Below are 27500 nucleotides of genomic sequence, written 5' to 3'. Positions count from 1 at the left end.
TTTCTTTGAGATTCTTCATGCCTCTTGTCTTCAGGCTTGCGGTTGCAATGTAGTCAAAGTTACCTTCTACTGCAAAATATAAGTAAAAATAGGAATAAATGAACAAGTCAAAAACACGGCAATTTGAGGGTTGCATTCCTGTGTGCTGCCTTCCATTAAATGTGTGTTTATTTGTGTTGGCATTGACCCCCTAGAAGCCTTTGCGCCAAGAGCCTCCCGGCTACATTGTTCACTTCGGGGGTCAATTCCATGTTATTCATATGAATTTTCAATAATTTGTTGTGTCATTTCTGCCAATATATTGGTTGTTTCTTTAGATTTTATTATTTCTGGTTTCCTATTAACAATGTTATGGCCTAATTTCTTACTTAATTGATTCCTAAATGTTAGAGTTAGTTTACAGTTATCTAAGTAGTGGTCGTAGTCTAATGCATTCGTTCCGCATTTACATTCTTCTCTACTGCTGATCCCAAAACGTGCTAAATAAAAGGGAAAGCGACCATGCCCTGAGATCGCCTGGGAAACCAAATGACTTGTTGGGAAATGAGCTGGAATGAGTTTCACATTTTTAATCCATTGATACGCGTACGTATCTTTGCCTTCTTTATTCCATAAGTCGTTCCATTCATTTAAGAGTTGAATTTTTAGTTGTTTTTTTATGAACTGTTTGGTAATTTGAATTTGAACTGCTTCTCCTTCTTTTGCTGCTTTTTTTGCTAATTCATCTGCTCTTTCGTTCCCCTCGTTCCCACTATGTCCCTTCACATATGTCAGGGTTACTACTTCAGTATTAATTTTTCTCAGTTTTTGTTTAATCTCGTGAATGAAAGGATTTGTATTATTTTCATTTTTAATCGCTTTAAGTGAAGAAAGACTGTCCGTGAAGAGTTGATATCTATGTTCTAAGTTTTCCGTTATAAACTCCAAAGCCTTACTAATAGCCAATACCTCTGCCTCGAAGTTGTTCGCATAGTTAGGTAAGCTATATTGTTTTTCCTTAACTATATTTCCCATTCTGTTATAAACTACATATGCTGCTCCTATTGCCGAATCAGTTTGTGACCCATCAGTATATATTTGAAAATCTGCTAACGGATTAATTTCTTCAGTATAATCATAGCTGGGTTTCATACTTGGATGGTATTCCCATAGGTCAAATTTGGAAGCTATGTTTTTCCCTGCGTAAATTTTTTCTTCATATTTAAACTGTTGCTCTCCTTTTAGTATTTTGTAGAGTTCTACTTCACTTTCAATCTTCAAATATATTGGGGGGATGTTTGCTAAGACATTTAATGCTATATTAGCTGTGGTTCTATAAGCCTTAGTTATTAGTATTAGAGGGATTCTTTGAATTGCCTTCAGTTTATTTTTGATTATTACCTTAGGACTATACCATACTGGTGCTGCATAAACAATGATTCTTTCTATAGCTCGTGTGTAAATTTTCTGTAATTGTGCTCCCTTCATTCCTTTATTCCTTCCTGTAAACCGAGCTAGATTACTACTTATTGTTTGGACTTTATCTTTAAGGTATTTAAGATGGGGTAAAAATGAAAGCTTATTGTCAAAGACTACGCCAAGGATTCTCATTTCTGTCACTGCTTTCACGGTGCAGTTATTCATCTTTAAGTTTGGAGGATGTGTACCATAATCCCTCCCTATTAGTAGATATTTTGATTTGTTCGGATTAAAAGTTAATCCAACACTTTTTCCCCAATTATGAATAGAAGTTAGTAGATTTACAGCCTTATTTTCTGCGTCTGTTCTAGATTTGAACGTTACTACTGATATTATGTCGTCTGCAAAGGCTTGCAGGTGCGTTCCCTGCGGAAGTTTTAACTCAAAGATACTTGCTACTAGAAGATTCCAAAACAGAGGGCTTAGTGGTGACCCTTGAGGCGAGCCGCTCTTAATGTGCTTGGTTACGTGAATGTGTGTGTCGTCATAAATTACTATCCTATCTTTGAGAATGGAATTTGCTATTTTGATTAGGTTTTTTGGGCATTTGTATTCTTTCAGTTTATTTACTACTAACGTGGGTTTGATTGAATTAAAAGCATTTTTGATGTCTAACGATATTATTAAAGCTTTAAGTTTATCTAGTTTAGCTTGGATAATTTTTTTCTTTATTACATTTAATGCCTCTGTAGTAGATGTATTGTGTTGAAATCCAAATTGGTTCCTTGAAAGTAATTTATTTTGGAAGAGGTAATGATATATCCTGTTCTTAATTAATTTTTCTAAGATTTTCCCCATTACTGAATTTATGGCAATTGGTCGGAATTTTTCTACTCCCTCCTTTTCTTTTGCCCCCTGTTTTGGGATAAGAATTATTCTTGATTCCTTCCATTTCTTAGGGAAATAGCCAATTTTGAGGCAAGCATTAAATAATTTGTTAAAGAAATACGTATGTTGCTTGTACAATGTCTGCATGAAAACTGTATTAAGCCCATCGGGACCTGGGGCTACATTAGTTCTTACAGTTCTGATGATACTTGCAATCTCTGTTTCCGTAAAAGGTGGATCTTGATCTGTACCTTCATCTATCTCAGGTTCATTACTAACTTCAATATGTGAACCCTCTGGCTCTTGGGGGTACAACACATCAAGAATGTGTTCAACAGTTTCTTTGACTGACTCCGTTTTGTCCCCATTCTCTTTTACTATGCTTTCCAAAACTACGGGTATTTTTAACTGCTTCCTAGCTATTTTATAAGGCAAGGTAAATGGATTTTTTCCCGCTGTTTGGCAATAGTCATTCCAGCTTTTATTCTTTGCTTCAGTAAGCATGTTATTGTAGATTAGGTGTTCGTCGTAGTAGGCTTTTTTATAGACATCTCTTATACTGCCTTTCGATTTTTGATATCTCCTTCTTAAAGCTTTAATTTTATTTCTTTCTATTTCTAAATCTATGCTCCACCACGGATTTAGTTTATTTTTACTAGGTTTAACTTTACTTTTAAACTTGTTCTGTAATGCATTAATTTTTTTGTACATATCTTCTACTACCCCTTCCAAAGCTTGTGGCGTATCTAATACGTGTTCTTCGCTAAACCATTTTTCCGAGCCTAACTTATCAAGGATCTTTTGAAGACCTCGTAATGTAATGTGATATTTTATAGTTGGCTGAAAGTTGGAGAGTTCAATTCGGATGTACCTATGGTCGCTCTCGTTAGCTTCTTTTAGGACTTCCCACTTATTGATTGTTGAGAACAATGACGGATTTGCTATAGTTAGATCGATCCACCCTTTAGCTCTACTTGTTTTGAAAGTTGGGGGTGATTCCTTATTGTTAACTATTACTAAGTTATGTTTTAGTGTTAATTCAAAAACGTCATCCCCTCTTTCGTCTGTTTCTTTACTACCCCAAATTACATTCTTCGAATTAAAGTCTCCAACTAGTAAAATTTCTTCCTGAGAATACTTCTCTAGAGTTTTATCTATTTCTTCCAGAAATGGTGTTAACTGCTCACTTGGCGGGCAATATGTATTAATTATTAATATCGATCTTTCTCCTTTAGTTAGTTTTGCCGTGACTACATTACTGTTTACGTGTATAGGAAAGACTTGAACTTGCTCATTATGGACTATTATCGCACACTTAGGGTTATTTTTCCCTGCTATAATTTTAGTTTTAATTGAAAAGGGAATGATTTCGTTGTTTAAATGATAGGGTTCTTGGATTGCTGAAATGTCATGTAGATTTTCTTGCTGAAAATCTTTCAAAGCTTGATTCGCCTTAAAAGCTCTTGCAAGGTTCACTTGGATTACTTGTAGAGTGTTCTCAGAAGTGACATTGCTTTGTCTCTTCTGATGTAAATTTGTTGCAGGTTGATGAGATTGCGTCTGCTGTGCCGACTGGGTGCTAAAAGTGCTAGGTGTTACATTGTTGTGCGCCATGGTGTTCACAAGGATTTAGGCAAGCCTTTGAAGGATCCTTGCTTTCTCCTCCTCTTTCTTCTTTACGTAGGTTGGACATGAGTACGACAACATTGAGTGTTGAAGCCTTTCTGTTGGCAAGCCTGCCTTATGACAAACAGCGCAGAAGGTTCCTTGTTCACATTCTCTGACTTGGTGTCCGTGCTGTCCGCAGTTATTACATCTGATTTCCTCCTGACAGCCGAAGGAGCTGTGCTCGTAAGTTGCACACTTCAGGCAACGGTTGACTACGATGTTCTCGTACACTGGTGTTTTAACCCACCCGAGGGTGAGCGTCCTCCTGTCCTTGATCGCTTGGTATCCTTTTCTGTTCACGGCTAGAATCACTGTTTTGCCGTTGCGGCCTTGATAATGATCCTTAACTGCAATGTCGTCGGTGGTGCAATCCAAGTCGTTTTGGTGGATGATTCTGTCAGGCACTTCTTCTTCTGGAATCTCGTCATCGATGCCGACGAGTTTTAGTTCAAGTCGTCGTCCTTTTGCTTTCTTGACCTCCAATTCTTTGAGCTTTTCTTGGTCTTCGATGTAGTTTTTCAGGCGTTCCAGAGATTCAGGATCTGTAGAAGTGATGACAACGCCCTCTCTTCCGGGCCTTAGTGTCGTGTCCTTGATCTTGAGTTCCATAGGGTCGACCCCTTTCTTCAGGACGTCCATAACCTTTTCTTTGGTCAATGTTCTTGATGTCACAATCATTGCTGTAGTTTCTGGTGGTCTGACTTCAGTTGGGGATGGTTCTTTCTTCTTCTGAGCGATTTCTGCATAACTTTGAGCAGAAACTTGCTTCCTGTTTAATTCCTCGATTTGTCCTCTCAGGAATTGATTTTCATGGGATGTCTCCAGCAGTAATGCTTTCAGCTTGGAGACTTCTGTCAGTATGACGTCAAGATGGTTGGCTGTTGATTCGTCTCCTTCTGATCTGTTTGCGACTTTGCAGAGGGCTCTGAGGATGTTCTGATCACATCTTGCCATTTTCTTCGTCATGTTTCGGATGTTATCTTTCCATGGTCTTTCTGTTGTGTCTTCCTCGTCTTTGTCGCTAGCGTTGCTTGCATTGCTTGCGTTGCTTCGTATGGGCGTCTCAGTATGTCTGGGTAGACAGTTTGCGGCCTCGTCCAATGTTCCATGGTGAATGGGATAGTTATCTTGTTCTGATAACGTGTTCCTCACATTTCTGTCGTCTCTCATTTTACCATCTTCCTCTTGTAGATGAGTCTCAAGTCCTTGCGACTGATCTTCTCTGTTGTCTTCCTCGTTGGCAGTCCACTGTTGGAGTTGTTTTGACTTCTCCTTTCTCCGTTGCTCGCTGTTCGATGGGAGATGTTTTGCCATCTTTTCTGCTTTCTTTGACTCTTGCTGCAAGAAATCTTCTCGCCTTTTTTCTTTTTGTCCTTTCTTAGTTTTCTTCTTCTTGCGGTCCTGTTTCGAGCTGTAAGCTCCCGTAGTTGTGTCTGTCTGACTTTCACTACTGGAGTAGAGGAAATCCTCCCTTCCACTCATGTCTGTCCTTGTACATCAACCACTCGGCGGTTGTCCGTTTCAATCTCCGATCTGATGATCTTGGTAGAATAGCTGTGTTCTTCTGTTTGCGGAGCTGTAATTGATGTTATGGTAGGCCGTTTTTTTTTTTTTTTTTTTCACGTCCTTGGTGAAAAAGAGCTCAATACGGGTAACCTCGTTCTGGTAGCTCTTGCGAGGCTCTAAATGTTGTTCTTTGGTCCTCTTAGACTCAAAATGCCTCGTTCATCGGAAAAAAAAAAATTTTTTTTTTTTTCCAAATTCGGCTAACTTTGGCGGATTTAGGACTCTTCTGTGTCAGGTCTGGCAACACTACGATCGAGCAACCCTGTGCTCTGGCGCCCGGGTGGTGGCCTCCCAAAATCACTTTTTCACCAAAAAAAACTTCGAAACAACCCAAAGAATCCGGTAGCCCTTGTCGAGTGCTTTTCAAAAAGGGGTCATAGATCCCTGTACTGTAATTTTCAGCCGAGTTATTGTAGTTTACGTTCGGCGGTCACTTGCTCCCAAGGGTGTGCCCTGCTCCTCGGGAGTGTATGCCTGGAGGGGTTTTTGACTTGTAGCTTCTTTAAACGGCCATCGAAGGTGGTTTTTTCGGTTGCTTCAAGTGCCTTGAAGGTTTTTCGAATCAAATTCACCAAATTTGAGCAGCGGGTGCGCTTTTCTTTTACTACAGAAGCGTTTTTTTGACCCTGTTAGGGCTAAGTCCTGGGTGGTGCTTCTGGGCGAGTTTTCGTTGATAATTCGAGTTCTCCTGGTCCAATTTGGACGCGGATTGTTTTAAACTGATCGCGAACACTTCGCGAAAGAGGAGTGTAGAAATTTCTGCACTCACTCGTTTTCCAGCTTGAAATCGGAAAAATCCACCCAGCTCGGCCCAGGCACACCCGATCGCTGCGGGGACGCTGATGATGATCAGTAGATAGGGACAGTGGGAATCTCGTTAATCCATTCATGCGCGTCACTAATTAGATGACGAGGCATTTGGCTATTTTTTTTTTTTTTTTTTTTTTTTTTTTGCGGTCCTTCCCACCTCCCGCCTTAGCCCCCTTCGAAGGCCACCAGGGACGTTGTCCGTAGCGCAAAGCTTCATGCTGGGCAGCCTTCGAGGGGACTAATGCGCCGCGATAGCCAAATCAAAGACGTCGCGCGCGCTGAGAAGGAGAAGGTCGTATTGCTACTGGTTGCCGGCAGTAGGACCAGAGGTTAGTAGGAGGGAGAATCGTGAGAAAAGGGCCCCCATTATCAGGACCTTTTAAAGGCCGTCATTTGTTGGTGCCTTCTGAAGGCCTGAACCCCCCCCTGCAGGCAGCGGAGAGTTAGTATTTTAAAGTCCTTTTGTGTAAAACCTATGTCCCTAAGAATCTTTACAGAAGCTGCGGCCCAAACTCCGCGGTAGGAAATTGTCACCGCTGACAGAGTAGGTTTCGAGCTGCCTGGTAGTTGCTCAATCAACTCGGGAATAGCATACTTCACGGCCTTGATGTCGTGGGCCTGTGACAGTGTTACCCCCTTCCCCCCAACCACTTGGGCATCCAGGAGGACTGTCTGACCCTCTCTTTTGAGGATCAGGTCCGGGATCTTCGTGCCTTGTCTGGTGAGGAAGTGGGGCTCCACCTCAACTTCAAAACCGAGCTCACGTGCTCGCTTTGCTGTGTACTTTACAATGGAGTCGTGCCGCGAAGTCCGGGCTTGGTCGGTGCGATGGCACATCTGTGTGACGTGACCAAGAGTTTCCGCTGCCGAACATCCAGCTCGACACGTTTTGGGAGCGTCCCTGCCCCGTTTGGTGCGGGCAAGAACGGGCATGGCGTTGTACCGGAATTTCAATGCATCCACAAACTCGCGGCCGCTGAGAAGATGTGTTCCCTCCCGGATCCAGTTGTTGGAACCTGGGGCATTTCCCGCACCACGAAGAGACGCTCCGTCAGCACTAGCATAAAGCTGGCTTCTCCAAAACTCTTTGACCATCTTCCCAGAAGTCAGGGCCTTTCCACTGTAAGAAATCATCTTTTCAGCTTTGGCAATCTTGTCGCTCACGTACGTCCCCTCTGCCAGCACTGCGCAAGACTCATTTGTTGATTCTCGAAGTGCCTTCAGTCTCTTCAGCTTTAGAGAAGGTATCGTGGTCCGGAACGACAGAATGCCCAGTCCGCCGTCATCGATGGCCGCATGGAATATTGCATGCGTTGCGTCGTGTGGCAATCGCAGCCAGCGTCGCACAGCTGCTCGGGTTGTCTTGTCCAGTTTAGTCAATAATTTTGCGGTAGCCGGACCAAGCACCAGACGGTGCATAAGTCGCGGCAAGAGGTAGGTCCGTAGCACCACCAGGCGCTGCTGCGGCTTCAAGGGTGCCGCACTCACTCTCTGCAGCCAGAGCTTCAGCTCAGCCATGATGTCTGCTGGATTCATACCTTGGGGCGAAAAGGTCAACCCCAGGTAGCGCCACGTGGTTTCTACTGTGGCGTTTGGGATATCATCATCGCCGATGGTAAACTTCTGGCTGTCGTCGATTTTGGTAATTTTCCGTTTTGCGTCCGGGAGATATGCCACCGTCAGGCTCTTGGTCGCGTTGATGGAAAGTCCTCGTGGTGTGAGGTATGCATATAGGTCGTCCAGCTGTTCCTGGAGCCCTGCCGATGTTGACGCCATGAGGATGAGGTCATCAGCAAATGCCATGGCATTAACAACCAAAGAGCCACTTCTGAATCCGATCTCAGGCGGGCAACCCGCCAACCATTCGTCAAGCACAAGGTTGAATAGCATAGGTGAGAGCGGATCCCCTTGCCTAACTCCCCTTGTGGGCTTCACATACTGCGTTGATCCTTGGAAAGCAAGGGCTGTCTCGGCGCCGTCATAGAAATCTCTGATGTACCTGAGAAAAGGCTGGTCCAATGCCTTGCGTTGGAGACCCTCAAGGATGGCTCCTTTCGTCACCCTGTCAAACGCCTTGGCTACATCCAGAGTTGCCAAGAACAGCGGGCGGTACCGATGTCTGGCTTCATGGATGGCACCCGCCAAGAGATGGATGTTTTCAGCGCAGCCATCCACGGGCATGAACGCCCGCTGCTTCATGTCTAAAGGAACGGCGCACTGTAGTCTGGCTGCTAGGATCTTGTGGAAGAGCCTCACCAAAATGGGGGCCACCGTGATCGGTCTGAAATCTCCTGGCTCGCTCGCGTTCTCCTTTTTCGGGATGAAAATGGTGCGAGCTCCTTTCAAGCAGACCGGCAGTCGCCCCAAGAGCATGATTAATGACAGGATGATCTTAAGCACCGAGACAGGCACCCCCCGTAGATCCTTCGCCGTCAGGCCATCGGGTCCCGGTGCAGAATTCAACCTCGGCATTGCCGCCTTGAGCTCGTTTGTCGTGACAGGTTGGAAGAGGGATACTTCTGCCGCATTCCCCTCTTCAGTACCAAGAGGTAGGGACGGTGGCTCCGTCTCCATTATCTGTTTCCACGTCTGCAGAAAGGCCGAAGTGTCCTGCACGTTTGCCTGTTTAGATCCGTCAAGTACTTCTCGCGCGCACCGCCCTTGGCACTTCTTGAAATCTTCTTGAAAACGGGCGTACTCCATGCGCCTTTTCTTTCGCTTGCTTGGCGTCTTTGTCCTCCGTTGAGTCTGGTGTTGTGCCCGTCGGGGCGGTTGGTCGCGGAAGAAGTATTGCCGTAGGTAGTTATTGAATGCAGGAAGAACATCCTGGCCATCCAGGTAGAGCTTCGCGATTGCCCATAGGTCGTCCGCCCCGAAGAGTCGGGGACATGGTCTGTTAACCAAGGATCTAAGTTCGTCACGATTTAGGTCGTGATCTGTTTTGGTGTTGGTATCGCTATGTGGTATATGGGCCGCAGCTTCATCGTCACAACTCACACACTCGTCACAACTAGCTACCTCAGTTAATGGCTCCGAAGGTTTGGCAAGGAGGTCTGCTACTAACTTCTTGTAGGCAGGCTGACGCCGGTGCGACTTTAGACCATCGAACGTACGATGTCTAAACAACGCGTGCAACCTTTCGTTCATGTTATAAATGTGGACTCTATCCTCCCTTGCCTTCTTCAGGATCTGTACTTCTCGAGAAGCCAGCCTGAAGTTCTCCTCTGGAAGCCATCTGGGTTTCGTCTTGCTGACCACTATGTCAGCATTGTAGGCGTGTAAGTGGGCCCGTTTCCGATGAAGACTGAGGCCTACCTTTGTCGTAAAAGTTCTGCCACAGTCGATACACGTGTTATGGCTGAGCTCAGGTGACTCGTCAGAGTCCGAACTCAGCACCGCGCTCTGCAGCCTAGCAAGTTGGTCCTGCCTAGCAGTGGATGGACCAGCGACCGACATCATACCATCAGCAGTGCGTTTACCGGCATCCCCTTCGCACCCGGAACTGCCACTGCTTGAACTAATTACATTGCGCCTAGCGCCAGGATGTTTCCGCGTCACAACCACATCACTACCGGAGGAAGATGGAACATCCGACCCGGATCCGGACGCCGCCGGAGACGACCAACGATGAGAGACCGAGGACTCAACAGAGGAAATGGACGATGGGGCGGACTGGACTTCGCCCCCCACGGAGCTCCGTTTCCGAACCGTAACGCGACCAGACCGTTGTGTTGTCCCTCGAAGAGTCGAGGTGAGTGACACCTCTCCACCGATGCCCGCCGGATCTACAGAAACCACGTCTACCGGGGCGGGGTCCCGCGAAGCCAAAACCGCGTCCGCCGGGGCGGCAGCCGCGTAAACCGCGCGAACCGCGTCTACCGGGGCGGCGGCAACAAAAATCGCGTCTACCGGGGCGGTAGCCCCGGTAGACGCGAGAGCAGCACTCTGCTGCGCATTCTCCAAAACCTGCCGAGCGTTGCCCGACAGATCACGAGATGAACTCGTTGGAAAACGAGCACACGTCTCACTCGGGGGGGTAGCACGCCGTCTCACCGCGGGTCCAGGATCATTTCTGTTCGCGCCATCCTGGACCGCAGTTCGTGCACCCACACCCAAGTGGTGTGTGTTGGAGTACTCAGAGGGCATCCCTCGCTGGCTAATCGCACGCCGATCCACCGTGGAACCCGGACTATTAAGTTTGGCGCGGTCCGGGCACACAGTTCGTGCTTTCACCAGGAGTTCTGCCCCCCTTTCCTTCCTAGCCTCTGACACCTCCGTCTCGCCGCGGATGGAAACATCCCGCGGGACTGCCTCGAGGTCACCACCCCCGATGGCCGAACACAGCAAGTCATGCTCGCTGTGTGACAACCCTTTTCCACTTTCTGCCTCGACCTGGTCTGCGTCCGTTCCAGGCACTGGGACCTCTGGGGTCCCTGAACTATCCCTGAGCGGGATTGCATCGAGGTCACCACCCCCGATTGCTGAACACAGCAAGTCGCGCTCGCTGTGTGACAACCCTTTTCCACTTCCTGCCCTGACCTGGTCTGCGTCCGTTCCAGGTTTCACTGGGACCTCTGGGGTCCCTAAACTGTCAACATTTTGACCTCTTTGAGTCTCTTGTCTCATCCGGGCCTTGGCCCTCGTCATCATCGGTCTTTCTCCTGACTGCGTCCTGCAAGCAGTCCCAATTCGTGCGCTAGGACCCGCAACGATTTGTTGGTCGTTAGACTCACTCCCGAAGGAACCTCTGTCCTCTTTTCCAGAGGCTCCTGTAATAGCATGGTGGTGCCCCGAACCACCAACTGCACTCAATTTCAAGTCTTTGTGCATTTTCCCGATATGAATTTTCAACCCTTTTTGGGATCCAAAGGTTTTGCCACAAAGGCTGCACAAAGCAGGGGGAGCCCCAGAACTCCCCTCTGCACCAGAGGACCCTTCTCTCCGATCGAACTCTCTCAATCTTGGAGCGCCCGCCGCTCGACGGCCGCTTAGGTTTTTCTCATGTTTTCGTTCCATAGCGCCAAGAATTTTACGGCAAAGGGCTTGCTGGGCCCAGTGCCGCTTGTGCCCTCTCAGTTAGGAGTCCTGGGCCAGAGTAGGGGCTTACCACCCAGGTACCCCGTTCCTTTCCTTTAGCCCTGGTCACCTTTAGGTGACCAGGTTACCATGGTGGACGTGTGCCGAAGCACGGACGCGGAAAGGCCAACCGGGCTTACCGAAATTCACCCGGGAGCAGAGATGTGATCTGCTACCACCACAAGAGAGTCATAGTTACTCCCGCCGTTTACCCGCGCTTTTTTGAATTTCTTCACGTTGACATTCAGAGCACTGGGCAGAAATCACATTGCGTCAGCACCGTTACGGCCCTCGCAATGCTTTGTTTTAATTAGACAGTCGGATTCCCCCGGTCCGTGCCAGTTCTGAGTTGGCTGTTTTCTGCCGGCCGAAGCAAGAACCTCGGGCACGAAGCCCCCGGAACAAGCACAGCTGTGGCTTTCCACAGGAAGGTCCCGACGCTGGTCCGGGCTCGGCCGCACCGCTTTTGACGGCGGCGAGCCTCGCCCAGTCCCGGTGCAGTGCCATTCCTGCTTCTGGACCCCAGCCCGACCGGCTCAGCCCTCAGAGCCAATCCTTTTCCCAAGGTTACGGATCCGTTTTGCCGACTTCCCTTACCTACATTGGTCTAGAGACTAGAGGCTGTTCACCTTGGAGACCTGCTGCGGATATGGGTACGGTCCGGCACGAAAATCACACTCCCTCACTCGGATTTTCAAGGGCCGACAGGAGCGCACCGGACAGCGCAAGAGCCGCACTGCTCTACGGAGCCACCGTCCCTATCTCGGGGTGAACCCATTCCAGGGACTCGATCTCCTTACAGAGAAAAGAAAACTCTTCCCGGGGCTCCCATCGGCGTCTCCGAGCTGGTTTGCGTTGCCGCACTGGGCCCCGAAGGACCGATCTCCGTAGCCGGGTTCGGGACTGTTAACCCGATTCCCTTTCGGTTGCAGCGGGGCGTCTCCGATTCGACAGACAGAGCTGCACAAACGCGCCCGCTTCTGAAAGGATTTCTCCTTTCCCTAAGGACCGACTGACCCATGTTCAACTGCTGTTCACATGGAACCCTTCTCCACTTCAGTCCTCAAGGTTCTCACTTGAGTATTTGCTACTACCACCAAGATCTGCACCAGCGGCGGCTCCAGGCGGGCTCGCGCCCGACACCTTCAACGCCCACCGCTGCGGCCCTCCTACTCGTCGCGGCTTAGCACCCCCACGTGCTACTCTGCCAGCGACGGCCGGGGATAGGCGCGACGCTAGAGCGCCATCCATTTTCGGGGCTAGTTGCTTCGGCAGGTGAGTTGTTACACACTCCTTAGCGGATTCCGACTTCCATGGCCACCGTCCTGCTGTCTTAAGCAACCAACACCCTTCATGGGTTCTCATGAGCGTCCCGACTCGGGCGCCTTACCCCGGCGTTTGGTTCATCCCACAGCGCCAGTTCTGCTTACCAAAAGTGGCCCACTTGGCACTCTCATCGCAGCGGGAGGCCTCAACCCAGAAGGCCTCCCATACACCCATTGAAAGTTTGAGAATAGGTTGAGGACGTTTCGACCCCAATGCCTCTAATCATTCGCTTTACCAGGTGTGACTGCTCTCCCATCGAGCGCCAGCTATCCTGAGGGAAACTTCGGAGGGAACCAGCTACTAGATGGTTCGATTGGTCTTTCGCCCCTATACCCGGATCGGACGATCGATTTGCACGTCAGAATCGCTTCGGACCTCCACCAGAGTTTCCTCTGGCCTCGTCCTGCCCGGGCATAGTTCACCATCTTTCGGGTGCCAACGTGTGCGCTCTCGCTCCGCCCCGGCGACAAGTGAGCGCCTGGGACGGGCCGTTGCTGCGCCCGAACCCCTGTGCGGTCCGGGATCGCAACGCGGCCCACGAAGGGCCTTCACGTTTCATTGCGCCATTGGGTTTCGAGAGACCCATTGACTCGCGCACATGTTAGACTCCTTGGTCCGTGTTTCAAGACGGGTCGGGTGGGTTACCGACCTACTCGCCGCAAACCACGATAGCGCCTCCGCGGGAGAACTCCCCGCTCGCCCGGCTTCTCGCCGCCAGCCCGCCGCCGCGGGACCAACCCGGACAACGAGAGGCGACAAGCTTGCCCAGCGGGTCCTCCGCTCCGATTCCAGAGGGCGTCATCGTTCGGGCCTCCCGACAGCCGGGAGAAGCCCATGGGGCCTGGACGGGGTGACGAACTCTTCGTGCACGGCAAGGTATAACTCCCGCGAACCGCCCCCGAGGGGACGAGCAGGGCACCTCCAGAGCCGGACTCAAAGTCGTACTTTTCCCATTGACCCGCGTCCGTCGCGGCGTTCTACCGGCGGTGGGAAGTGCGCACCCCGGAGACCGCGTCCGCGCACTGGCAGCCGGAACAGCCCCCCGAGAGGAGCCGTTTACCCGACGCCGCCAGCTCGGCAGTCGTCCGGAGACTGAATCCCACCGCTTTCGAGCTTCGAGGGCCCACCCGTTTTACTCTAAGCGGTTTCACGTACTCTTGAACTCTCTCTTCAAAGTTCTTTTCAACTTTCCCTCACGGTACTTGTTGACTATCGGTCTCTCGGTCGTATTTAGCCTTAGATGGAGTTTACCACCCACTTAGGGCTGCACTCTCAAGCAACCCGACTCACGGGAGGCTTCGTCCCGGGCGCGCAACGGCGGAGACGGGCCTGGCACCCACTCTGGGACAAGCCCCTGTCAGGGGGACTTGCACCGTCGCAAACTCCCGGGAACGTTGCCTCCCATACACCACATTTCCCGACCGCCTGCAAGGACGGGGGATTCGGTGCTGGGCTAGGTCCCGTTTCGCTCGCAGCTACTCGGGGAATCCCTGTTGGTTTCTTTTCCTCCGCTTAGTGATATGCTTAAATTCAGCGGGTTGTCTCGCCTGATCTGAGGTCGACACAGATATGCATTTTCTCGCGTTCGATTCCGGCGCGGTCGCGCGCGCGCGTCCTTCCCTCGTCTCCGGCCGGCACCTTCCGCCCATTCCCCGCTCTCAGTCGGCAGCACCCTCGGCGACTGCGAGCGAGACTGGAAGGCACCTCTGACCGGCGCTCGGGACGGCGCGCATTCGGTTGCGCGCGGAACACTGAACGCAGAGAGTGTGAACCCCCGACCGCCGCGGCCGAATAAATTCCCTGCCGCCTCTCTTTCCCTCGAGAGAACGACCTCGGCCTGGCGTAGGGGCATCGTCAGAGTTTTGCGTCGCCCCCGCCCCAACTGGAGTGGCCCAGTTTTTCTCGGGGCAGAGACTGCGAAGCACTTAGACCGACGGCGGACTGCGCTCGCAACGAGATCGCGTCCGTTCGACCCGTACTCGACTTCGCGCCCACTCGAGGAGGCGGTCCCTTTCCGCAGGGTCCGGGGGACCCCTTCGTTGCCGCGCACACGGCGCGCCTCTGCACTTTGCCGAACTGTGCTGCGCACACCGCGCTCGCGCCCGTCACCTCCCTGCACCCCGCGCGAGGTATCCCTTTTTCTCGCGCGGGCGTGCCCGGAACAGGGCGTTCCCGTCTCTGCGCTTCTCGCAGCAGTTCGGCTACTTCTCCGCGGGCCAGCAGGCAGCGCTTCGCCGCCCGTCCAAACAGCCTCGTCTCCCGTCGGACCGCTCTTTCCCTGCAGGTAATCCCTTCCTGCGGCGGTCGCTTTCTGAGGCGTGACGCTCTACGGCTAGCAGCCGCCGGCCCGCGTTACGTCAGCGCAGGGCGACCCGACTCTGCCGCTTTGCGCGCGGCTGAAGGGTTCGACCCGCTCTCCTCCTCATTCGCAAAGTCTTTCGAGGGATCTTCGGCGTTCCATACAGAGCCGTCCTCTTTGCCGACACGGTCAAAACGAGTCACCGGCCGCGCCATCCCCGGGCGCCGGCGCCTCTCTTGATATATGATCCGACCCTCAGACAGACGAACCCAAGGGAAGACCCAAGGGCGCAATGTGCGTTCGAAGAATCAGTGCTCAGTGTGTCCTGCAATTCACACCAAGTCTCGCAGCTGGCTGCGTTCTTCATCGACCCGAGAACCGAGTGATCCACCGCTTAGAGTCGTGCGTTTGGTTTGTTCAAATCCGTACAGTACAACCAGGGTTTTAGGCACCGGGCTTTTCCCCTGGTCTCCAGTCGCAGTTTCGACCGACGTCTTTCGCACCTCGCAGCCGTCCGTTCGGCATGCTGCGCGTGCCTCAAAGCCAAAGCGAGCAAAGTCTCTCGAAGCTTTTGTGCGATAATGGCTTGCGCGTCACTAATAGGATGACGAGGCATTTGGCAACCACTAAGGCAGAAGTGCTGAGCCGACGCGTGACGCTCCAATTCCGGTCTTCATCAGAGGTGGGTCTTCTTGTGCCTTCTTGGGCACGCCCGCTCCACACGCACGGGCTTGACCGCAGAACACCTCGAAGCACCGGCGTTTGCTAGAAATATATATTCTTGGAGCTCTGTGCCACCGTCCTCACGCACCTTTCTGCGATCTGCAGCGACGCTACCCCCGGACTCCAGCAGCGGTTTTTTTGTTGCTGTTCACACTCAACTGCTGTTCACATCTTTCAAGGCGAGTCATCACCGCCTACCGCTGCTGCACCCTTTTGTAGGGGAGGGGGTTTTCCCAACGCCCCCCGGTCCGGCCGCCCCCGGGTGCGCCATCGTGCTGCTCCCTACTCGACCATTTCGCCACATCATTGCTTCGCAAGGAGACAGGCACCGCCTAGCCGTGGCTACGCAGCGCGTACTTGGAACAAGCCGCAAAGCGGACGTTCATCAGTCTACTCCCGCAATAGGAGCCCACCGGCCACAGTGCCATGGACGGCGTTTCGGTAGCGCACCGACAGACTACTCGAAGGCTGGGAAGGACGAAGCAGCAAGAGAACCCGGCTGCCGCGAATGCGTTCAAAGTGCGGGATTATAATCCCTCGTCCTTTTCGGTCCCGGTGCCTCCTTTCGCGCCGTCGGCGCGGCGTCAGACTCCGCGCCCGCAGTGCGAGACCTTTCGCGCGCGGCCGTTCCCTGGGCCGCGCGCGTCCCGCCGCGTGCGCGTCGCGCAGAAGCGCAGTTTCCCAGCCAGCGAGCCGCGGTTCCTCTCGTACTTCGCAGCAGCCGCCGCCGTTCCCTTGGCAGCGGGCAGGCCTTTCCCTTGGCCCGCCTACCGACTGGTGGTCGCAACACGACAAAGCCAGCGAGCCGCGGTTCCTCTCGTACTTCGCAGCAGCCGCCGCCGTTCCCTTGGCAGCGGGCAGGCCTTTCCCTTGACCCGCCTACCGACTGGTGGTCGCAACACGACAAAGCCAGCGAGCCGCGGTTCCTCTCGTACTTCGCAGCAGCCGCCGCCGTTCCCTTGGCAGCGGGCAGGCCTTTCCCTCGGCCCGCCTACCGACTCGTGGTCGCAACACGACAAAGCCAGCGAGCAGCGTTTCCTTTCGTACTTCGCAGCAGCCGCCGCCGTTCCCTTGGCAGCGGGCAGGCCTTTCCCTCGGCCCGCCTACCGACTCGTGGTCGCAACACGACAAAGCCAGCGAGCAGCGTTTCCTTTCGTACTTCGCAGCAGCCGCCGCCGTTCCCTTGGCAGCGGGCAGGCCTTTCCCTCGGCCCGCCTACCGACTCGTGGTCGCAACACGACAAAGCCAGCGAGCAGCGTTTCCTTTCGTACTTCGCAGCAGCCGCCGCCGTTCCCTTGGCAGCGGGCAGGCCTTTCCCTCGGCCCGCCTACCGACTCGTGGTCGCAACACGACAAAGCCAGCGAGCAGCGTTTCCTTTCGTACTTCGCAGCAGCCGCCGCCGTTCCCTTGGCAGCGGGCAGGCCTTTCCCTCGGCCTGCCTACCGGCTCTGTTTGCGCCTCTTCGACGGTTGTCGACAACCGAAAGCCCACCATGAGTGGTGCGTTACGCCGTTCAAACCTGCGGATACAGCCCGTCCGACTTTCCCTTGGTGACGGAGCTCCGCTGGGCGCAACAGTTTGTGCAGAGAAGCGGCTTCAGAATCTCGCAACTCCGCGGTTGAGGCCTTCCCCCGCTTATAAGTGGGGGCGGCGCCGGGTGTGACAAGCACAATCCGGTAATGATCCTTCCGCAGGTTCACCTACGGAAACCTTGTTACGACTTTTACTTCCTCTAAATGATCAAGTTTGGTCATCTTTCCAACAGACCGGCGCAACCGAAAGGCCGCGCCGGACATCGGTCCGAAGACCTCACTAAATCATTCAATCGGTAGTAGCGACGGGCGGTGTGTACAAAGGGCAGGGACGTAATCAACGCGAGCTTATGACTCGCGCTTACTGGGAATTCCTCGTTCAAGGGGAACAATTGCAAGCCCCTATCCCAATCACGAAAGAAGTTCCACGGGTTACCCAGTCTTTTCAGACAGGGATAAAGACACGCTGCTTCCTTCAGTGTAGCGCGCGTGCGGCCCCGGACATCTAAGGGCATCACAGACCTGTTATTGCTCTGTTTCGTGCGGCTAGGAGCCGCTTGTCCCTCTAAGAAGGTTGTAAGGTGCTGGGAACCCCGCACCTATTTAATAGGCTAGAGTCTCGTTCGTTATCGGAATTAACCAGACAAATCGCTCCACCAACTAAGAACGGCCATGCACCACCATCCACCGAATCAAGAAAGAGCTCTCAATCTGTCAATCCTCCCAGTGTCCGGGCCGGGTAAGTTTTCCCGTGTTGAGTCAAATTAAGCCGCAGGCTCCACTCCTGGTGGTGCCCTTCCGTCAATTCCTTTAAGTTTCAGCTTTGCAACCATACTTCCCCCGGAACCCAAATACTTTGGTTTCCCGGAAGCTGCCCGCCGAGTCATTTGAGTAACTCAGGCGGATCGCTGGTTGGCATCGTTTATGGTCAGAACTAGGGCGGTATCTGATCGCCTTCGAACCTCTGACTTTCGTTCTTGATCAAAGAAAACATTCTTGGCAAATGCTTTCGCAGTAGTTCGTCTTGCGACGGTCCAAGAATTTCACCTCTAGCGCCGCAATACGAATGCCCCCGTCTGTCCCTCTTAATCATTACCCCGTATTCCAAAAACCAACAGAACAGAAACGGGGTCTTGTTCTATTATTCCATGCAAGTTTATTCAGGCGACTCGCCTGCGTTGAGCACTCTAATTTTTTCAAAGTAAAAGCGCAGGCCACCTCGAGACGCACCAATGAAGGGCACCAAGAGAGGACCGGCATGATGTTCAGTCCGAGCCGTCGCATCGGGTAGATGCACTACTCGTCTGGAACTGAGATCCAACTACGAGCTTTTTAACCGCAGCAGCTTTAGTATACGCTATTGGAGCTGGAATTACCGCGGCTGCTGGCACCAGACTTGCCCTCCAATTGATCCTCGTTAAAGGATTTAGAGTGTACTCATTTCAATTACGGGGCCTCAAAAGAGTCCCGTATTGTTATTTTTCGTCACTACCTCCCCGTGCCGGGAGTGGGTAATTTGCGCGCCTGCTGCCTTCCTTGGATGTGGTAGCCGTTTCTCAGGCTCCCTCTCCGGAATCGAACCCTGATTCTCCGTTACCCGTAACAACCATGGTAGGCAAGTAACCTACCATCGAAAGTTGATAAGGCAGACACTTGAAAGAAACGTCGCCGGCTCATGGCCATGCGATCAGCACAAAGTTATCCAGAGTCACCACAGAGTACGGGCAGAGCCCGATGGGTCTTGGTCTAATAAAAGCGCCCGTCAGCCAAAGGCCTTCAGGCTCAATGCATGTATTAGCTCTAGAATTGCCACAGTTGTCCAAGTAGAAAGAAACGATCTAAGGAACCATAACTGATTTAATGAGCCATTCGCGGTTTCGCCTTATTTCGGCATGTACTTAGACATGCATGGCTTAATCTTTGAGACAAGCATATGATTACTGGCAGGATCAACCAGGTATGATGCATAGGCATTCCCTTTTCGCTCCAGAAGGGTGCCTCGTCGCCGCCGATAGGGCCGCCATAAACCCCCAGCGCGCGACGCATCTTTTTCGCGGCAGCTTGCGCTGCCCGTGCATCGTTCGAGCTCGCTGCGGCATCCGACCCGTAGGTACGGCAATCGCCACGCGGCAAGAGAGCACGTGTGCCTTTAGGCAAAGCATTTGTAACGCGCCCACCAGTGCGCACATCGGCCTCTAGGGCCGCAGCATTAGGCAACTGGACGGCGCTTGCTGCGTAGCCGAGACGGCCAAGCCGCCAGACGACGGGACACGCCCGCGTCTTCGGCGCGCTCGCACGGAATCGAGTCCGGGTAGCACGGAACACACCTCGTAAAACGTGGAAACAGCGTCGTCCGACAACCAGCCCCTATCGCAGACGCGGATGAGGCTGCAGACGAATGCCGTGGGGTCCGAGGGACGGGGACACGCTGGGCACGAGGCCGCATATCAGACCCGGTCACGGCGCGCACACGCGGGCGCGCGCCGCCGACTGCTCCACTGGGACCCCCATATAATAGCAGCGATAAGTACCCAGACCTCCGTGGGTGAGTAAATCGCCGTACTCGTGCCACTTTCGCCGCAAGAGCCGCACAAATCGTGCGCGCTTTTCCGCGGCATCACAACGCCGCGCTTCCGCGGCGCCCCGCACGAGCCGTACTCGTGGACATAGCCGTCGGGCGAACCGCCGTACTCGAGGCGCGTTCGCCGCAAGAGCCGCTCAAATCGTGCGCGCTTTGCTGCGGCATCGCACGAAAGCGCATCCCCGGCGCCCCGCACGAGCCGTACTCGTGGACATAGCCGTCGGGCGAAGCGCCGTACTCGAGGCGCGTTCGCCGCAAGAGCCGCTCAAATCGTGCGCGCTTTCCTGCGGCATCGCACGAAAGCGCTGCCCTGGCGCCCCGCACGAGCCGTACTCGTGGACATTGTCATCGGGCCAACCGCCGTACTCGAGGCGCGTTGGCGGCAAGAGCCCCTCAAATCGAGCGCGCTTTGCTGCGGCATCGCAAAAAAGCACTTCCGCGGCGCCCCGCACGAGCCGTACTCGTGGACATTGTCATCGGGCGAACCGCCGTACTCGAGGCGCGTTCGCCGCAAGAGCCGCTCAAATCGTGCGCGCTTTCCTGCGGCATCGCACGAAAGCGCTGCCCCGGCGCCCCGCACGAGCCGTACTCGTGGACATAGCCGTCGGGCGAACCGCCGTACTCGAGGCGCGTTCGCCGCAAGAGCCGCTCAAATCGTGCGCGCTTTCCTGCGGCATCGCACGAAAGCGCTGCCCCGGCGCCCCGCACGAGCCGTACTCGTGGACATTGTCATCGGGCCAACCGCCGTACTCGAGGCGCGTTGGCGGCAAGAGCCCCTCAAATCGAGCGCGCTTTGCTGCGGCATCGCAAAAAAGCACTTCCGCGGCGCCCCGCACGAGCCGTACTCGTGGACATTGTCATCGGGCGAACCGCCGTACTCGAGGAGCGTTCGCCGCAAAAGCCACTCAAATCGTGCGCGCTTTGCTGCGGCATCGCAAAAAGCACTTCCGCGGCGCCCCGCACGAGCCGTACTCGTGGACATTGTCATCGGGCGAACCGCCGTACTCGAGGAGCGTTCGCCGCAAAAGCCACTCAAATCGTGCGCGCTTTGCTGCGGCATCGCACAACCGCGCTTCCGCGGCGCCCCGCACGAGCCGTACTCGTGGACATAGCCGTCGGGCGAGCCGCCGTACTCGAGGCGCGTTCGCCGCAAAACTCGCATAAATAATGCACAAACTCATGAAAATCACATCTGCCGAGGCCGCCTAAAGCCCGAATTCACCTCCCGGGCGTCGAGAGGTCCGTTTCGGACTTTGCTGACAAAGCGGACGCTTTACTGTTTCGCGTCTGCCTAGGCGGTATGCCCCCTTATATATGCAGCGATAAGTACCCAGACCCCCGCGGGTCATAAGCGCGTCTACCGGAGCGGGCTTCAAACGAACGTAACTCTGCCTTCCGTTGCGCGAAAGGGACGGGAAAGGTCTCAAAATATTCGCCTTTCTCAGCCCCACACGCGGAACTAAAAATTGAGCGGCTGCGCCCACGGGAACGGCCGTGAAGATTCGAAAAGGCGGCCCCTTGCGAACCTGGTCAATCACCCGCTGCTCCGGCTACAGTGGAAGCAGCGGGTCGAGGACGACTGCACAAGATGCGCCGCAGCGCGGCCGACACGTGGCGTAAATTTCGCCGCGTTCCGCCAGGTGAAAGTGCCTTTAAAAATTCGAAAACCGTTTACCGCGTCCGCCGGGGAGGGAACCGCGTCTGCCTAGGCGGGACCGCGTCTGCCTAGGCGAGCTTCAAACGAGCGTAACTCTCACTTGCGTTGCGCGAAAGGGACGGGAAAGGTCTCAAAATGTTCGCCTTTCTCAGCCCAACGCGCGCAACTAAAAAGTGAGCGGCTGCGCCCACGGAAACCGCCGCGAAAATTCGAAAACGCGGCCCCTTGCGAGACTGGTCAACCACCCGCTGCTCCGGCCGCAGTGGAAGCAGCGGGTCGAGGACGACTGCACAAGATGCGCGCCAGCGCGGCCGACACGTGTCGTAAATTTCGTCGCGTTGCGCCAGTTGAAAGTTACTATAAAAATTCGAAAACCAGTTACCGCGTTCGCCGGGGAGGGAACCGCGTCTGCCTAGGCGGGGCCGCGTCTGCCTAGGCGAGATTCAAACGAGCGTAACTCTCACTTGCGTTGCGCGAAAGGGACGGGAGAGGTCTCAAAATGTTCGCCCTTCTCAGCCCCACACGCGGAACTAAGAATCGAGCGGATCCGCCCACGGGAACGGCCGCGAAGATTAGAAAAGGCGGCCCCTTGCGAGCCTGGTCAATCACCCGCTGCTCCGGCTACAGTGGAAGCATCGAGTCCGCGATGACTGCACAAGCTGCGCGCCGGCGCGGCCGAACCGTGACGTAAATTTCGTCGCGCTCCGCCAGTTCAAAGTGCCTTTAAAAACTCGAAAACCATTTACCGCGTCCGCCGGGGAGGCAACCGCGTCTGCCTAGGCGGGACCGCGTCTGCCTAGGCGAGCTTCAAACGAGCGTAACTCTCACTTGCGTTGCGCGAAAGGGACGGGAAAGGTCTCAAAATGTTTGCCCTTCTCAGCCCCACACGCGGAACTAAGAATGGAGCGGATTCGCCCACGGGAACGGCCGCGAAGATTAGAAAAGGCGGCCCCTTGCGAGCCTGGTCAATCACCCGCTGCTCCGGCTACAGTGGAAGCATCGAGTCCGCGATGACTGCACAAGATGCGCGCCGGCGCGGCCGACACGTGGCGTAAATTTCGTCGCGTTGCGCCAGGTGAAAGTGCCTTTAAAAATTCGAAAACCAGTTACCGCGTTCGCCGGGGAGGGAACCGCGTCTGCCTAGGCGGGGGCCGCGTCTGCCTAGGCGAGGTTCAAACGAACGTAACTCTGCCTTGCTTTGCGCGAAAGGGACGGGAAAGGTCTCAAAATATTCGCCATTCTTTGCCCAACACGACCAAGTAAAAATTGAGTGGCTGCGCTTAAGGCAACGGCCGCGAAAATTCGAAAACGCGGCCCCTTGCGAGACTGGTCAACCACCCGCTGCTCCGGCCGCAGTGGAAGCAGCGGGTCGAGCACGACTGCACAAGATGCGCGCCAGCGCGGCCGACACGTGGCGTAAATTTCGTCGCGTTGCGCCAGTTGAAAGTTACTATAAAAATTCGAAAACCAGTTACCGCGTTCGCCGGGGAGGGAACCGCGTCTGCCTAGGCGGGGCCGCGTCTGCCTAGGCGAGATTCAAACGAGCGTAACTCTCACTTGCGTTGCGCGAAAGGGACGGGAGAGGTCTCGAAATGTTCGCCCTTCTCAGCCCCACACGCGGAACTAAGAATGGAGCGAATTCGCCTACGGGAACGGCCGCGAAGATTAGAAAAGGCGGCCCCTTGCGAGCCTGGTCAATCACCCGCTGCTCCGGCTACAGTGGAAGCATCGAGTCCGCGATGACTGCACAAGATGCGCGCCGGCGCGGCCGAACCGTGGCGTAAATTTCGTCGCGCTCCGCCAGTTCAAAGTGCCTTTAAAAACTCGAAAACCAGTTACCGCGTCCGCCGGGGAGACAACCGCGTCTGCCTAGGCGGGACCGCGTCTGCCTAGGCGAGCTTCAAACGAGCGTAACTCTCACTTGCGTTGCGCGAAAGGGACGAGAAAGGTCTCAAAATGTTCGCCTTTCTCAGCCCCACACGCGGAACTAATGATGGAGCGGATTCGCCCACGGGAACGGCCGCGAAGATTAGAAAAGGCGGCCCCTTGCGAACCTGGTCAATCACCCGCTGCTCCGGCTACAGTGGAAGCATCGAGTCCGCGATGACTGCACAAGCTGCGCGCCGGCGCGGCCGAACCGTGACGTAAATTTCGTCGCGCTCCGCCAGTTCAAAGTGCCTTTAAAAACTCGAAAACCATTTACCGCGTCCGCCGGGGAGGCAACCGCGTCTGCCTAGGCGGGACCGCGTCTGCCTAGGCGAGCTTCAAACGAGCGTAACTCTCACTTGCGTTGCGCGAAAGGGACGGCAAAGGTCTCAAAATATTCGCCATTCTTTGCCCAACACGACCAAGTAAAAATTGAGTGGCTGCGCTCAAGGCAACGGCCGCGAAAATTCGAAAACGCGGCCCCTTGCGAGACTGGTCAATCACCCGCTGCTCCGGCCGCAGTGGAAGCAGCGGGTCGAGGACGACTGCACAAGATGCGCGCCAGCGCGGCCGACACGTGGCGTAAATTTCGTCGCGTTGCGCCAGGTGAAAGTGTCTTTAAAAATTCGAAAACCAGTTACCGCGTTCGCCGGGGAGGGAACCGCGTCTGCCTAGGCGGGGCCGCGTCTGCCTAGGCGAGATTCAAACGAACGTAACTCTGCCTTGCTTTGCGCGAAAGAGACGGGAAAGGTCTCAAAATATTCGCCATTCTTAGCCCAACACGACCAAGTAAAAGTTGAGCGGCTGCGCTCAAGGCAACGGCCGCGAAAATTCGAAAACGCGGCCCCTTGCGAGACTGGTCAACCACCCGCTGCTCCGGCCGCAGTGGAAGCAGCGGGTCGAGCACGACTGCACAAGATGCGCGCCAGCGCGGCCGACACGTGGCGTAAATTTCGTCGCGTTGCGCCAGTTGAAAGTTACTATAAAAATTCGAAAACCAGTTACCGCGTTCGCCGGGGAGGGAACCGCGTCTGCCTAGGCGGGGCCGCGTCTGCCTAGGCGAGATTCAAACGAGCGTAACTCTCACTTGCGTTGCGCGAAACGGACGGGAGAGGTCTCGAAATGTTCGCCCTTCTCAGCCCCACACGCGGAACTAAGAATGGAGCGGATTCGCCCACGGGAACGGCCGCGAAGATTAGAAAAGGCGGCCCCTTGCGAGCCTGGTCAATCACCCGCTGCTCCGGCTACAGTGGAAGCATCGAGTCCGCGATGACTGCAGAAGATGCGCGCCGGCGCGGCCGAACCGTGGCGTAAATTTCGTCGCGCTCCGCCAGTTCAAAGTGCCTTTAAAAACTCGAAAACCATTTACCGCGTCCGCCGGGGAGGCAACCGCGTCTGCCTAGGCGGGACCGCGTCTGCCTAGGCGAGCTTCAAACGAGCGTAACTCTCACTTGCGTTGCGCGAAAGGGACGGGAAAGGTCTCAAAATATTCGCCATTCTTTGCCCAACACGACCAAGTAAAAATTGAGTGGCTGCGCTCAAGGCAACGGCCGCGAAAATTCGAAAACGCGGCCCCTTGCGAGACTGGTCAACCACCCGCTGCTCCGGCCGCAGTGGAAGCAGCGGGTCGAGCACGACTGCACAAGATGCGCGCCAGCGCGGCCGACACGTGGCGTAAATTTCGTCGCGTTGCGCCAGTTGAAAGTTACTATAAAAATTCGAAAACCAGTTACCGCGTTCGCCGGGGAGGGAACCGCGTCTGCCTAGGCGGGGCCGCGTCTGCCTAGGCGAGATTCAAACGAGCGTAACTCTCACTTGCGTTGCGCGAAAGGGACGGGAGAGGTCTCGAAATGTTCGCCCTTCTCAGCCCCACACGCGGAACTAAGAATGGAGCGAATTCGCCCACGGGAACGGCCGCGAAGATTAGAAAAGGCGGCCCCTTGCGAGCCTGGTCAATCACCCGCTGCTCCGGCTACAGTGGAAGCATCGAGTCCGCGATGACTGCACAAGATGCGCGCCGGCGCGGCCGAACCGTGGCGTAAATTTCGTCGCGCTCCGCCAGTTCAAAGTGCCTTTAAAAATTCGAAGACCATTTACCGCGTCTGCCTAGGCGGGACCGCGTCTGCCTAGGCGAGCTTCAAACGAGCGTAACTCTCACTTGCGTTGCGCGAAAGGGACGGGAAAGGTCTCAAAATGTTCGCCTTTCTCAGCCCAACGCGCGCAACTAAAAATTGAGCGGCTGCGCCCACGGGAACCGCCGCGAAGCCTGGTCAATCGCCCGCTGCTCCGGCTGCATTGGAAGCAGCGGGTCGGCGATGACTGCACAAGATGCGCGGCAGCGCGGCCGAACCGCGGCGTAAATTTCGTCGCGCTCGGCCTTTAAAAACTCGAAGACCGTTTACCGCGTTCGCCGGGGAGGGAACCGCGTCTGCCTAGGCGAGACTGTTGAATCGCCCCTATCTCGAGCGAGAATGGCAGGAAAACGACGGGACCGGTGGCAAAAGATTCGCCTACACACTGACTTCAAATTCGTAGGCTTGAGACATAGCGGCCGGCCGTGAAAAGTTTGAAATGGTCAAAGTCTCCCTGTCGCGAGCGGTGAATCGCCCGCTGCTCCGACCGCAATGTCAGGAGAGGAGCGCCGATGCTCGAAAAAGATGCGCCGCAGCGCGGCCGACGCGGCGCTGTAAAATTCGTCGTGCTCCACCAGAGAAAAGGACCTTTAAAAATTCGAAAACCCCGTACCGCGTCTGCCTAGGCGATGCCGTTCAATCGCACGTATCTCGGCCCAGACTGGTAGCAAAGTGACGAGATTGGTAACAAAAGATGCGCCTTTGAACGCCCTACACAGGGAAGGCAAAGTCGCAAACGACTTTCGGCCCGCGTCGGCCGGGGCGAACGCGCCCGAACGGCAAAGTCCGAAAGAGGCAACCCCGTCTACCGGGGCAGACGCGCCCGAACGGCAAAGTCCGAATAAAGCGACCCCGTCTACCGGGGCAGACGCGCCCGAACGGCAAAGTCCGAATAAAGCGACCCCGTCTACCGGGGCAGACGCGCCCGAACGGCAAAGTCCGATAGAGGCGACCCCGTCTACCGGGGCAGACGCGCCCGAACGGCAAAGTCCGAAAGGGGCATCCCCGTCAACCGGGGCGAACGCGCCCGATCGGCAAAGTCCCAATAAAGCGACCCCGTCTACCGGGGCAGACGCGCCCGAACGGCAAAGTCCGAATAAAGCGACCCCGTCTACCGGGGCAGACGCGCCCGAACGGCAAAGTCCGAATAAAGCGACCCCGTCTACCGGGCCAGACGCGCCCGAACGGCAAAGTCCGAAAGAGGCGACCCCGTCTACCGGGGCAGACGCGCCCGAACGGCAAAGTCCGAAAGAGGCAACCCCGTCTACCGGGGCAGACGCGCCCGAACGGCAAAGTCCGAATAAAGCGACCCCGTCTACCGGGGCAGACGCGCCCGAACGGCAAAGTCCGAAAGAGGCAACCCCGTCTACCGGGGCAGACGCGCCCGAACGGCAAAGTCCGAATAAAGCGACCCCGTCTACCGGGGCAGACGCGCCCGAACGGCAAAGTCCGAATAAAGCGACCCCGTCTACCGGGCCAGACGCGCCCGAACGGCAAAGTCCGAAAGAGGCAACCCCGTCTACCGGGGCAGACGCGCCCGAACGGCAAAGTCCGATAGAGGCGACCCCGTCTACCGGGGCAGACGCGCCCGAACGGCAAAGTCCGAAAGAGGCAACCCCGTCTACCGGGCCAGACGCGCCCGAACGGCAAAGTCCGAATAAAGCGACCCCGTCTACCGGGGCAGACGCGCCCGAACGGCAAAGTCCGAATAAAGCGACCCCGTCTACCGGGGCAGACGCGCCCGAACGGCAAAGTCCGAATAAAGCGACCCCGTCTACCGGGGCAGACGCGCCCGAACGGCAAAGTCCGAATAAAGCGACCCCGTCTACCGGGGCAGACGCGCCCGAACGGCAAAGTCCGAAAGAGGCAACCCCGTCTACCGGGCCAGACGCGCCCGAACGGCAAAGTCCGAATAAAG

The 27500-nt window shown here is 54.6% G+C and overlaps 2 non-coding genes and 1 pseudogene across 2 annotated transcripts; all 3 read right to left on the bottom strand.

Annotated features, from left to right (window-relative positions):
• Positions 1–12018: 12018 nt before the first annotated feature.
• LOC149324695 (large subunit ribosomal RNA) lies at positions 12019–14270 on the bottom strand (annotated as a pseudogene).
• Positions 14271–15280: 1010 nt separating this feature from the next.
• LOC149324694 (5.8S ribosomal RNA) lies at positions 15281–15433 on the bottom strand. The gene has a single exon (XR_016286801.1). It is a non-coding gene; the product is annotated as a 5.8S ribosomal RNA (ribosomal RNA).
• A 1998-nt stretch (positions 15434–17431) lies between these two features.
• On the bottom strand, positions 17432–19246 carry LOC149324693 (small subunit ribosomal RNA). The gene has a single exon (XR_016286737.1). It is a non-coding gene; the product is annotated as a small subunit ribosomal RNA (ribosomal RNA).
• Positions 19247–27500: the final 8254 nt, after the last annotated feature.

Source organism: Amblyomma mixtum, unplaced genomic scaffold (assembly GCF_055824585.1).
Source record: "Amblyomma mixtum isolate Tamu unplaced genomic scaffold, ASM5582458v1 scaffold_21, whole genome shotgun sequence".
Classification (NCBI taxonomy): domain Eukaryota; kingdom Metazoa; phylum Arthropoda; class Arachnida; order Ixodida; family Ixodidae; genus Amblyomma; species Amblyomma mixtum.
The sequence above is the reverse complement of the archived record's forward strand: the minus strand, read 5'-3'. Positions and strand labels throughout refer to the sequence as shown.